Source organism: Moschus berezovskii, chromosome 2 (genome assembly GCF_049115385.1).
Source record: "Moschus berezovskii isolate FMDL1 chromosome 2, NW_MosBer_1.0, whole genome shotgun sequence".
Taxonomy (NCBI): Eukaryota; Metazoa; Chordata; class Mammalia; order Artiodactyla; family Moschidae; genus Moschus; species Moschus berezovskii.
In genome coordinates this window covers 49,896,657-49,911,013 of record NC_142461.1, presented here as the reverse complement: position 1 = coordinate 49,911,013, position 14,357 = coordinate 49,896,657, and positions in this window count along the sequence as shown.

Genomic DNA, 14,357 nt, shown 5'->3' with positions numbered 1-14,357 from the left:
AGAAAAACATTTATTTCTGCTTTATCGACTATGCCAAGGCCTTTTTCTATGTGGATCACATAAACTGTGGAAAATTCTGAAGGAGATGGGAATACTAGACCATCTGACCTACTTCTTGAGAAACCTATATGCAGGTCAGGAAGCAACAGTTAGAACTGAACATGGAAGAACAGACTGATTCCAAATAGGAAAAGGAGTATATCAAGGCTGTATATTGTCACCCTGCTTATTTAACTTATATGCAGAGTACATCATGAGAAATGCTGGGCTGGAGGAAGCACAAGCTGGAATCAAGATTGCTGGGAGAAATATCAATAACCTCAGCTATGCAGATGATACCACCCTTATGGCAGAAAGTGAAGAGGAACTAAAAAGCCTCTTGATGAAAGTGAAAGAGGAGAGTGAAAAAGTTGGCTTAAAGCTCAGCATTCAGAAAACTAAGATCATGGCATTTGGTCCCATCACTTCATGGGAAATCGATGGGGAAACAGTGGAAACAGGGTCAGACTTTATTTTCTGGGGCTCCAGAATCACTGCAGGTGTTGATTGCAGCCATGAAATTAAAAGACGTTTGCTCCTTGGAAGGAAAGTTATGACCGACCTAGACAGCATATTAAAAAGTAGAGATATTACTTTGCCAACAAAGGTCTGTCTAATCAAGGCTATGGTTTTTCCCGTGGTCATGTATGGATGTGAGATTTGGACTGTGAAGAAAGCTGATCGCTGAAGAATTGATGCTTTTGAACTGTGGTATTGGAGAAGACTCTTGCGAGCCCCTTGGACTGCAAGGAGATCCAACCAGTCCATCCTAAAGGAGACCAGTCTTGGGTATTCACTGGAAGAACTGTTGCTGAGGCTGAAACTCCAATATTTTGGCCACCTCATGCGAAGAGTTGACTCATTGGAAAAGACCCTGATGCTGGGAGGGACTGGGGGCAGGAGGAGAAGGGGACGACAGAAAATGAGATGGCTGGATGGCATCACTGACTCGATGCACAAGAGTCTGGGTGAACTCTGGGAGTTGGTGATGACAGGGAGGCCTGGCGTGCTGTGATTCATGGGGTCGCAAAGAGTTGGACACGACTGAGCGACTGAACTGAACTGAACTGAACTGAAAAAGGATGCCCTCTGTTCTCCTTACCATTATATTTACAGCCCTGTGCACAGATGATGTAGTACCGGCCTCCTCTTCATGGGAAGTCAATGAACTTTCTATGGAAAACACGTAGGAAAATTCTTTTTGATGGGTGCCTGCATTTTCTAGCCTCACCACGTGACTATATCTGCTTCCAATGGAAATGAAATGCACTAGCTGACTGTAGAGCTGGCCTCTCCTCTCTAGCCACATCTGTGTCCCATTCCAAGAGTCAGATTAGATCCATGGCAAGAAGGAACACATGAGGGTTTGGCAAACTTCCTACCTAAACCTCCCTCTTTGTTTATAGGGATCATGCTTATTTGCTTTTTATGTGTCTAAAAGAAGCTTAGCCTTCTTCTCCATGACCCAGCTGAGGTAACTGAGTGGGAATGGTATCACAGGACCATAGTTTCTGTCTCATGGAAAGTAATAAGAGAGGTCACAGCAACTCCCACCTTCTCACCTGGAACACTGTCTAGGTAGGTTTGTGTTCATATAAATTCAGCTAGAATTCATGGGAAACTCCTCTGCTCTGTGATCCCAATAACTGAGTGATAAGACCAGTTCCAAAGCTTAGGGCTCTTTGCATTGTCTAAAGATCCCACCTTCGGGGAAAAGGGCAGAGGCAGGAGGAGCAGTGTCGAGATCAGCACTGTCCAGTGGTGATGCGATGCAAGCCACAAATGTCAGCCAAGTAGGCGATTTTAAGTTTTCTAATAACCACATTAAAAGCATAAGCAAACGTTACCTGGCATTGGATTTGATAGGGATTAAAGGGAAAGTGCAATATTTTGACTGATAACTTTTGATAACTTGCCATTTTTGCTTAACTTTGATTAAATAAATGAAAATTAATCTGGGAAGGTCTGGTCTGGAGAAAGGAGTTTGGCAGATGCTAAGACAGAGCCCAGGTACCCCTCCACGGAGCACAGAGCAAAACTGTAAATGAGAGCAGACCATACGTTGTTCCCATAACATGCAATCGGGGCCACTGTAGGATAATTCACTGAGAAACTGAAAGTGTAAGGGGAGGAAATAAATTACACAGATTTGAAAGTTAAGATCTATAAAGCTTTGTCTTATAAGTCTGAGCTGTAGGAAGTTAGGTAATATTTAAAATATTATGTATTATCAGAGCATGGTCAGATAAAAATAGTTGTTTTCAAGTATCATTGAAGGTTATTTTTAAGGATTTAAATCTATACACAAAAGGAGAAGCAGCCTCCCTACACAGTTAAGAGGAAAAATAACAAGCTCTCTGCTGTGATAATACTATCCTTGTCTTGCTTGTTTTGGTGGTTTTGAATGTCTCAGTTCAGTTCAGTTCAGTTCAGTCACTCAGTCGTGTCCGACTCTTTGCGACTCCATGAATCACAGCACGCCAGGCCTCCCTGTCCATCACCAACTCCCGGAGTTCACTCAAACTCATGTCCATCGAGTCAGTGATGCCATCCAGCCATCTCATTCTCTGTCGTCCCTGTCTCCTCTCACCCCCAATTCTTCCTAGCATCAGAGTCTTTTCCAGTGAGTCAACTCGACGCATGAGGTGGCCAAAGTATTGGAGTTTCAGCTTCAGCATCAGTCCTTCCAATGAACACCCAGGATTGATCTCCTTTAGAATGGACTGGTTGGATCTCCTTGCCTTCCAAGGGACTCTCAAGAGTCTTCTCCAGCACCACACTTCAAAAGCATCAATTCTTTGGCGATCAGCTATCTTCACAGTCCAACTCTCACATCCATACATGACCACGGGAAAAACCATAGCCTTGACTAGACGGACCTTTGTTGGCAAAGTAATGTCTCTGCTTTTTAATATGCTATCTAGGTTGGTCATAACTTTCCTTCCAAGGAGTAAGCGTCTTTTAATTTCCTGGCTGCAATCAGCATCTGCAGTGATTTTGGAGCCCCAGAAAATAAACTCTGACACTGTTTCCACTGTTTCCCCCTCTATTTCCCATGAAGTGATGTCTAGATTGGTACAAATTAGAGTTCTTAACAAAGATTTGCATGAATTCCATAGCCAACCTCAAATAAAACTGAAATATTGAGCTAGATATGGATTTAAACATCTAGAAATTGCAGTAGACTTAGCAGTGGCAACTGTATTTCCAAGTGTCATTGAAAGTGAACATAAACAATGTACTTCTACATTCCTGAAAAGGAGTCTTGGCAAAAAAAGTATTAGGTGCTTGCTAAATTAACCAAAACCCTCCCAAAGTTATCTGCCTATTCAGGGGGAATGTGAAAGTTTCAAGGTATTTATTAAAGGTATTATGGATGAAAGAAAAATAAATACTGAGCCTAAACATGATTAATTTTCTTACACTTATTTTTGTGGTTGTCTTATAGGGTTACATAGTCTGGGAGATTTAGAGGAATAATAAATCTGTAAGAAATAACAAAGGTAAAAAATGATACACCATTACTTTGTGTTTTCCCACTGTTCAGTGATTAGAGTACTAGCTGATGTGAATGGCATTTTTCTTTAAATAAATATCCATATGGTACTAGAACAACATTTTTTTTTTTTTAGATTTTGATGCTTTTGCTTCTTTGGCCTTCAGTCAGTTCAGTTCAGTCGCTCAGTCGTGTCCGACTCTCCGCGACCCCATGAATCTTTGGCCTTAAATTTTATTTTATTTTTTTATTTATTTTTTATTGGAGGCTAATTATTTTACAATATTATATTGGTTGGTTTTGCCATCAGGAAATGACTGTCACAAGTTTCATAAATATCCATCATCTCATATATTGATAGACACAACACAGTGTCTTATTACTGTAGATTTATAGTAAGTCATGATGTCAAGTAATACTAGAACAACATTTTTATAGTGATGTTTCAACTGCTTGATTCATAAACAGGTTTAGACATTCCAAGGCATCTTCCCATTTCTTCCCCTTTCTTCTCAAGACCTAGATTTGCAATGCTTGAGGATATAGTGATCACAGGGTGTGTGTGTGTGTGTGTGCTAAGTTGCTCAGCTGTGTCAGACTCTTTGTTACCCCATGGACTGTGGTCCACCAGGTTCCTCTGTCCGTGGGGATTCTCCAGGCAAGAATACTGGAGTAGGTTGCCATGCCCTCCTCCGGGGGATCATCCCAACCCAGGGATCGAACCCAGGTCTCCTGCCTTGCAGGTGGATTCTTTACAATCTGAGCCATCAGAGAAGCCCAAGAATACTGGAGTGGGTAGCCTATCCATTCTCCAGGGGATCTTCCCAACCCAGGAATCAAACTGGGGTCTCCTGCATTGCAGGCAGATTCTTTACCAGCTGAGCTACTAGGGAAGCCCCATCACAGGGTAGATTCCCCTTTTTAATTTTCTATCTTTTAAAAAATTTTTTTTTATTTTTTGGCTTTTTTAAAAATTAATTAATTTATTTTTTATTGGAGGCTAATTATTTTACAATATTATATGGGTTGGTTTTGCCATACATTGACATGAATCTGCCCCTGGTGTATAGATTGGTGTGTATTGGCCACCTCACGCGATGAGTTGACTCACTGGAAAAGACTCTGATGCTGGGAAAGGTTGGGGGTGGGAGGAGAAGGGGACGACAGTAAATGAGATGGCTGGATGGCATCACCGACTCTGTGGACATGAGTTTGAGTGAACTCCGGGAGTTGGTGATGGACAGGGAGGCCTGGCGTGCTGTGATTCATGGGGTCGCGGAGAGTCGGACATGAATGAGCGACTGATCTGAACTGATATACTGCACTTGCTTTTATTAAATGAAAAATGTTTCATTTATTCTTCTCATTCAGAATATTTGTGGAGTATTTACTATGGGTCAGGAACCATGCTGGGTGCTTGAGGATACAAAGATGAGTAAGATGAAGAAATCCTACACGAGAAGCTACTGGCTAGTTGAAGGTAAAACATAGATGTGTCATAATTACAATGGTTTGTGAAAAGTGTAACAGCAAAGGACTTTGGAAACTTCTCATACCAGTCAGCACCAACTGCTCTTCTTACTGGCATGCTTTAAGGTGATAACATCATGTTTCTTCACTTTGTTGTTTTTATTCAATCATTAAGTCGTGTCCAACTCTGTAACCCCACGGACTGCAGCACACCAGACTTCCCTGTCCTTCTTTATCTCCTGGAATTTGCTCCAACTTATGCTCATTGAGTCAGTGATGCCATCCAACCATCTCATCCTGCCCTTGTCCCCTCTCCTCCTGCTCTCAATCTTTCCCGGCATCAGGCTTTTTTTTTTTTTATTGAGTTGGTTCTTCACATCAGGTGGCCAAAGAACCAGAGCTTCAGCATCAATCCTTCCAGTGAATATTCAGATTGATTTCCTTTAGAATTGAGTGGTTTGATCTTGCTGTCCAAGGGACTCTCAAGAGTCTTCTCTAGCACCATAATTTGAAAGCATCAATTCTTTGGTGCTCAGCTCTAGTTTCTTCACTATTCCATTCTACAACCCCATTGTGAATTAATTTGTACAAGTTAATAAATGAAAGAAGAAAGAGGTCATTATAGGAGTTTGTGCCCAGTTTGGAAGAGGACTAATTTGAGGGCATCAGGTATTATATAATGGAGTGAGTTTAGAAGGGGTAATAATTTAGACAGCTCTGGGCAACTATGGAGTGTTTTTATTTATTTTAATATGATTTATTTTTTAGAGCAGTTTTAGGTTCCAGCCGTATTGAGCAGCAGGTATGGAGATTTCTCATATACTACCTGACTCACTACATGTTCAGCTTCCCTGATTTGTAATATCTCTCAGCAGAGTGGTACACTTGTTACGAGCCTAACACCATGAACACTCAAAGTGCTTTTTTATATTAGGTTTTTTTTTTTTCTTGACATTGTTCATCAAATAGTGTTTTAAGAGAGCTAAAGTTAGGGCAGGATGTTGAACAGAAGTAGGGAGGTATCTGTTTCATAGCATTAATTAAGATTGGCCCTGACTTGGTCCTTCTGTTTTATTTTCTTCCCACTTGCTCCTCAAGCATCAAGAAAAGCTTAATTAGAGTCTGGTAACAGGTTTTATCCAGAGAAGGCAATGGCAAGCCACTCCAGTACTATTGCCTAGAAAATCCCATGGATGGAGGAGCCTGGTAGGCTGCAGTCCGTGGGGTCGCTAAGGGTCGGACACGACTGAGCGACTTCACTTTCACTTTTCACTTTCCACTTTCACACATTGGAGAAGGAAATGGCAACCCACTCCAGTGTTCTTGCCTGGAGAATCCCAGGGACGGGGGAGCCTGGTGGGCTTCCGTCTATGGGGTCACACAGAGTCGGACACGACTGAAGTGACTTAGCAGCAGCAGCAGCAGCAACAGGTTTTATCAAGATTGCCGGGAGAAATATCAATAACCTCGGATATGCAGATAATACCACCCTTATGGCAGAAAGTGAAGAGGAACTAAAGAGCCTCTTGATGAAAGTGAAAGAGAAGAGTGAAAAAGTTGGCTTGAAACTCAACATTCAGAAAACAAAGATCATGGCATCTGGTCCCCTCACTTCATGGGAAATAGATGGAGATACAGTGGAAACAGCGTCAGACTTTATTTTCTTGGGCTCCAAAATCACTGGGGATGCTGACTGCAGCCATGAAATTAAAAGACGCTTACTCCTTGGAAGGAAAGTTATGACCAACCTAGACAGCATATTAAAAACCTGAGACATTACTTTGCCAAGCGAGGTCTGTCTAGTCAAGGCTATGGTTTTTCCTGTGGTCATGTATGGATGTGAGAATTGGACTATAAAGAAAGCTGATCGCTGAAGAATTGATGCTTTTGAACTGTGGTATTGGAGAAGACTCTTGAGTCCCTTGGACTGCAAGGAGATCCAACCAGTCCATTTTAAGGGAGATCAGTCCTGGGTGTTCATTGGAAGGACTGATGCTGAAGCAGAAGCTCCAATACTTTGGCCACCTCATGAGAAGAGTTGACTCACTGGAAAAGACTCTGATGCTGGGAGGGATTGAGGGTGGGAGGAGACGGGGATGACAGAGAATGAGATGGCTGGGTGGCATCACCGACTTGATGGACATGAGTTTGAGTGAACTCCAGGAGTTGGTGATGGACAGGGAGGCCTGGCGTGCTGTGATTCATGGGGTCGCAAAGAGTCAGACACGACTGAGCGACTGAACTGTACTGAACAGGTTTTACAGAAAGCAGTAAGTGCAGTGGCTGAACACTCATCACTATGCATGGCCAGTGCAATGATGAATATGCTGTACTTGCTGTCTTTTAGGTTGACTAAGAACAAGCGGAGCCAGGCCATAACTCATTATTCTAAAAATTGATCATTAAAGGAAAAGAAGTATATATCTTGGGTTACTGTCATAAACTATTTTTCAGGGTAATCAAATGGATGAGGAAACTGTTTTCTGTTCAGAAGAATTTCAGCAAATAAATTCAGAAGGAATGATAGGATTGGAAATAGTTTTTCCAATTCATTTTTCAAGTTCTAATGAAATAACTGATGCAGACAATGGTCACCAGCAGATAGTAAAACAATAAAATGGAGTGTTGATGGGGAACTGAACTCTCTGATCAATCTAGCCTCACTAAAAGCGAGAAAGCCATCCAGGGGTGCCCCCGATATGATGCAAGATGAAAAACATGGCACCACTTATAAGGCATGTGTGTCAAAAGTCAAACCTGAGGTTAACAGTAATTAGGTTATGAATTAGTCATCTCACTTTCAACTTATAGAAAACCCTGTGGATGGGACCAATTTAGGAACATCTGATGAAGGTCATCAAAGATATGATATGTTTTCTATAATAACTGATACAATTTTGAGTTCAAATAGACTTTTCCCAAAGTAAGAAACATTTTGAATAACTTGACTTTAGAAAATCTGTCAGTTGTGGTGATGCACTGTGGTAAATTACAAATTTTACAAAGTAAGTCCCTTGGACTGCAAGGAGATCCAACCAGTCCATTCTAAAGGAGATCGGTCCTGGGTGTTCATTGGAAGGACTGATGCTAAAGCTGAAACTCCAATATTTTGGCCACCTCATGCAACGAGTTGACTCACTGGAAAAGACTCTGATGCTGGGAGGGATTGGGGGCGGGAGGAGAAAGGGACGACAGAGAATGAGATGGCTGGATGGCATCACTGACTCTGTGGACATGAGTTTGAGTGAACTCCGGGAGTTGGTGATGGACAGGGAGGCCTGGTGTGCTGTGATTCATGGGGTCGCAAAGAGTCGGACATGACTGAGCGACTGAACTGACTAACTGAACTGAACTGAAAATGCAGTAAATTACAGAGTCTAGGAGATTTGTAGGCAGATTCATCAACTGATGGAGGACCCTTCAGAGATTCTGCTCATAAACTGACTTTTTAGATTTCCTGGTTTCTGGTCATAAATCAGTGTAGGGACAGGGAAGAAATGTGATGCATATCTTGAAGAATGAATTGGTTATCCTATCCAGTTGGCCAGGTTAGCTTCCTGTTAATTTTCTAAACTAATATTTCTGGAGAATTTCAGCAAGTAAAATAAAGAGATGAACTACTTAAAAGTGACACCCCCCCTTCACCGTCCAAAATAAGATTCAACAAGTATTCAGACTTAACAGTTGATCTTGATACTAGAGCAATGGTTGAACGGGGTCCATCAATTAGGATATGTTTCAGCTACAGTGATGGAGAAGTAACAGTAGCTTAGACAGTGTTAGTTGCTCAGTTGTGTCTGACTCTTTGTAACCCCATGGACTGTGGCCCGCCAGGCTCCTCTCTCCATGGAATTCTCCAGGCAAGAATACTGGAGTGGGTAGCCATTGTCCTCTCCAGGGGATCTTCTCGATCCAGGGATCAAATCTGCATTGCAAGCAGATTCTTTACCGTCTGAGCCACCAGGGACAGCCACATAACTTAGACAAAGTAAGGTCTGTTTCTTTCAGAAATAAGGAATCTGGAGTTAGGCAACTCAGGGCTGTTACAGCAGCTCCCTACTCATCAGTGTCCCGGTCTTCTTCCTTTGTGTTCTGTGTTAGTTTGCAACCTTGTGGGTTACCTGGGTGAAATTTGAAACTGGTCCTATAGAAAGAGGTCAAGGAGAGACAGAACAATCTGGCTTGGCAGGTGATAGGTTTAATAAGCAAGGGGATTTCCGTATGAGGCTTGTCTTGGGCAGCTGCAAGATGAGTAAATCTCTGCTCCTGCCTGTCAGAATCTTTCAAAGGCCTTATATTTGAAAGAACTTTCAGAGATCTTATTAAGAGAATTCAGCCACATACATAGTCTAGGTGTGCTCAACAACACATTGCTCTCTTAGGGCTGTGCCCTTGAAATGGCTCCGAGAGTGGAAACATGGGCAGACCATACATTCCAAGGACAGGGGTTGGGGTACAGAGCCTTGATTGCCCAGGTCCAGCTTGTGGGTCAAGCAGTGGTCATGTGCCTGTGATGATCTCCCCCAACACTCCACCATCCTAACTGTATATCTATTCCATGCATGATCCAGCCCAGCTGGAAAGGTGGGAGAAAGGACAAAGTGTTCCTCCTCCAGGTTGTGTCAATTCCCCGAAATCAGCTTTCCTAGCAATTTCATGTAAGAATTCTGTTCACATTGCACTGACCACTGGGTGACATGGCCATACCTAGATACAAGGAAGGCTGGAACTGCAGTCTTTCGGTTTAGTGTGTTGCTGAACTAAATAAAACTAGAGTTTTGATGCTAAGAAGGAAGGGCCACCTGGATTGGGACATCTCTGTCAATGAGAACAACTGAAGTGAGAGAAAGTTAAAATCACCGTTCAAAGAATTTCATTTCTACAGAATGCTATGAAGTAGAACATTCTATGGAAGACTTAATTTTGTAACATATTCTGTGTTGTTTTTAAAGGTAGGCCAGATTATGTGATTAAAAGAGTGTAAATCTGTTACATCTACTATTTTAAACACTTTTGGGGAAAGACCATTGGCCCTGGTTAGTGTCTCTAATTTTATACGTGTGTTACATCTCTTTTGATGACTTCATGGTCCATTATTCTGCTACAGACTTTTGTGTGATTTACTGAAAAATGTGTCAAGTCCCTGTTACTTGACAACTTCACCATTTTTTCTTTCACATAGTGCATCCATGTAAGGCCTGTTCAGTTCAGTTCAGTCCCTCAGTTGAATCTGACTCTTTGTGACCCCATGGACTACAGCACAACAGGCTTCCCTGTCCATCACCAACTCCTGGAGCTTGCTCAAATTCATGTCCATCAAGTTGGTAATGTCATCCAATCATCTCATCCTCTGTTTTCTCCTTCTCTTCCTGCCTTCAACCTTCCCAGGATCAGGGTCTTTTCCAATGAGTCAGTTATCAGTTCTTCGCATCAGGTGGCCAAAGTATTGGAATTTCAGCTTCAGCATCACTCCTTCCATTGAATATTCAGGACTGATTTCCTTTAGGATTGACTGGTTTGATCTCTTTGCAGTCCAAGGGACTCTCAAGAGTCTTCTCTAACAACACAGTTCAAAAGCATCGATTCTTTGGTACTCAGCTTTTTTTATGGTATAACTCTCATATCCATACATGACTACTGGAAAAACCATAGCTTTGACTGGATGGACCTTTGTTGACAAAGTAATGTCTCTGCTTTTAAATATGCTATCTAGGTTGGTCACAGCTTTTCTTCCAAGGAGCAAGCGTCTTTTAATTTCATAGCTGCAGTCACCATCTGCAGTGATTTTTGGAGCCAAAGAAAATACAGTCTCTCACTGTTGCCATTGTTTCCCCATCTATTTGCCATGGCTAGAACAATGATATTTGTAGATCAGAGGTTGTTTCATAGTTGAGTAGCTCTGTCATACTTTCTTATCTAAGAAATCATAATTGATTTGGCAACCTAGCAGTGGCGCAGTCTGCAGCTTGACTTATTTTGCATCAATTTCTGTCCTAGGTCAATTCTCTGCAGAAGGTGAATGCACAGGAGGAAATCTATATAGATTTCAGTTTTTGAAATCTCAGAAATACAGGCATCCCTTACTATATTCTTCAAACCTCCATTCATGATTGAGATAGCTCAGGATTTTAAATTATCCAATAGGGCTTCTATAAGAACACATTCCTAGGGAACTGAGTTATGCAGAGCTTTCCAGCCCCCAAAAGCTCCATACCACAGCAATACACTTTGTAAAGTTTGATTTATGTCAAAAGCTATGTTGTTCTTCTATATTAGTCCCTCTCTTGTATTCATGTGTTTGGGCTTTATTTGAAAAAACTAAAAGACTTTATGGGTTTCCCAGATGGTGCAGTGGTAAAGAATCTGCCTGTCAAGGAGGTGATGTGGGTTTGATTCGTGGGTCAGGAAGATGCCCTGGAGAAAAACATGGCAATCCACTTCAGTATTCTTGCCTGGAAAATTCTATGGACAGAGGGGCCTGGTGAGCTAAAGTCCATGGGTTTTCAAAGAGTCAGACATGACTTAGCAACTAAGCCTGCACGCAGTGGACTTTATAAACACATGGAATGAAGCAACATCTACCTACTATGCTGTAATAAGTAAAACGTGGACTTTGAAGTCTGAGGACTAGAGAGACTAAGTCTATCTTCCTCTGACTTGTGATTCTTGGCAACTATTACTTCTCTGAGCCTCAGTTTTCTCCCTGTTACTTCTAACTCTATCCTATTTTGAATGCCAGGTGTTCAATTCAGTTCAGTTCAGTCATGTCCAGCTCTTTGCGACCCCATGGACTGCAGCATGCCAGGTTTCCCTGTCCATCACCAACTCTTGCTCAAACTCATGTCCATCAAGTTGGTGATGCTATCCAACCATCTCATGCTCTGTTTCCCTCTTCTCCTCCTGACTTTAATCTTTCCTAGCATCAGAGCCTTTTCCAAAGAGTCAGTTCTTTGCATTAGGTGGCCAAAGTATTGAAGTTCCAGCTTCAGCATCAGTCCTTCCAATGAATATTCAGGACTGATTTCCTTTAGGATGGACTGATTTGATCTCCTTGCAGTCAAGGGACTGTAACAAGGGACTCTCAAGACTCTTCTCCAACATCATAGTTCAAAAGCATCAGTTCTTTGGTGCTCAGCCTTCTTTGTAGTCCAACTCCCACATCCACACATGACTACTGGAAAAACCACAGCTTTGACTAGACAGAACTTTGTCAGCAAAGTAAGCTCTCCGTTTTTTAATACATTTTCTAGGTTGGTCATAGTTTTTCATTTCATGGCTGCAGTCACCATCTGCAGTGATTTTGGAGCCAAAGAAAATAAAGTCTGTCACTGTTTCCATTGTTTCCCCATCTATTTGCTATGAAGTGATGTGACCAGATGACATGATCTTCATTTTTTGAATGTTGAGTTTTAAGCCAACTTTTCACTCTCCTCTTTCACTTTCATCAAGAGGCTCTTTCGTTCTTCTTCACTTTCTGCCATAAGGGTGGTGTCATCTGCATATCTGAGGTTATTGATATTTCTCCCGGCAATCTTGATTCCAGCTTGTGATTCATCCAGCCTGGCATTTCACATGATGTACTTGCATATACGTTAAATGAGAAGGGTGACAGTATACAGCCTTGACATACTCCTTTCTCGATTTTGAACCAGTCCTTTGTTCCATGACAGGTTCTAACCATTGCTTCCTGACGTGCATACAGATTTCTCAGGAGGCAGGTAAGGTGGTCTGGTATTCCCATCTTTTGAAGAATTTTCCACAGTTTGTTGTGATTCGCACAGTCAAAGGCTTTAGCATAGTCAATGAAACAGAAGTAGACATTTTTCTGGAATTCTCTTGTGTTTTTATGATCCAATGGATGTTGGCAATTTGATCTCTGGTTCTTCTGTCTTTTCTAAATCCAGCTTGAACATCTGGAAGCTTTCAGTTTACATGTTGAAGCCTGGCTTGGAGAATTTTGTGCATTACCTTGCTAGTGTGTGAGATGAGTGCAATTCTGTGGTAGTTTGAACATTCTTTGGCATTGCTTTTCTTTGGGATTGGAATGAAAACTGACCTTTTCCAGTCCCATGGCTACTGCTGAGTTTTTCAAATTTGCTGCCCAGATGTTACTATGTGCCAGTCACTGCCTTAAACTTTGGGGATGACTGTAACAAGGTAAAGGTAATTGTGGCTTTCATAAAGCTTGAAACTGAGGTTGCAGATTCCATTGCTTTCACAGGTCAGAAATGCCCGAAGAGGAGGAAAGTAAAGCAATCAAGGAGAAATGGGGGTTTCTGCTGAATTTGAGGCTTTAGCTCACCGAAAGGTACTTAGATTTAAAAATTTGAAATACTTGATGTCCTAATGTTATCCTTGCTATAGAAAGATTTCTTAGCAGTCTACTTTACAGCCTCAGATTAAGTGTGGTGAAATATAGGCAGTGTCGATATACTCACAGGTAACTTCTCTGCTTAACCTAGAGGTTAAGAGCAAGGCTATGGAAACCACTCTGTTTGGATTCCAACTTTTCCATTTGTCCAGCCATGGCCACTTACTCAATTGATGACTTTGGGCAAGTTACTTAATCTTCATGTGTCTCAGCTTTCTTCTCTTCGAAATGATAAAAATAATAGATTTAGTGGCCTTGCAGTTAATTGGGTTCTGCATGTAACTAATGCATATAAAATAGAATATGCCTGGTACATAAAACATACTCAATGAATATTATCTCTTATTATGGGAGCATATAGATAAAGGACTCCTTGCTGCTGCTGCTAAGTCACTTCAGTCGTGTCCGACTCTGTGCGACCCCATAGACGGCAACCCACCAGGCTCCCCCGTCCCTGGGATTCTCCAGGCAAGAACACTGGAGTGGGTTGCCATTTCCTTCTCCAATGTGTGAAAGTGAAAAGTGAAAGTGAAGTTGCTCAGTCATATCTGACTCGTAGCGACCCCGTGGACTGCAGCCTACCAGGCTCCTCCATCCATGGGATTTTGTAGGCAAGAGTACTGGAGTGGCTCGCCATTGCCTTCTCCGAAAAGACTCCCTACGAAAGCTTTAAAGGGTGAGTTAGAAACACTGTGGATGGAACACTGGCAGCTGGAGAGTACCTGCTTTGTAGCTATACTAGAAAGGGTAAGTTTGATTAGAATAGCTAGACATAAGTATAAATGGATCATTGAGGACATTTCTACTCTTTGGTGGAGTAATGCTATGATGCTTAATTTTATGGGTCAGCTTGGCTTGTTTGTGATGTCTAGATATGTGATCAAACATTCTCGATGTTTCTGTAAGAGTGGTTGTAGATGATACTGAAGTGAACTTTGAATAAAGCAACTGCCTTCCATAATGTGGGTGGGCCTCATTCAG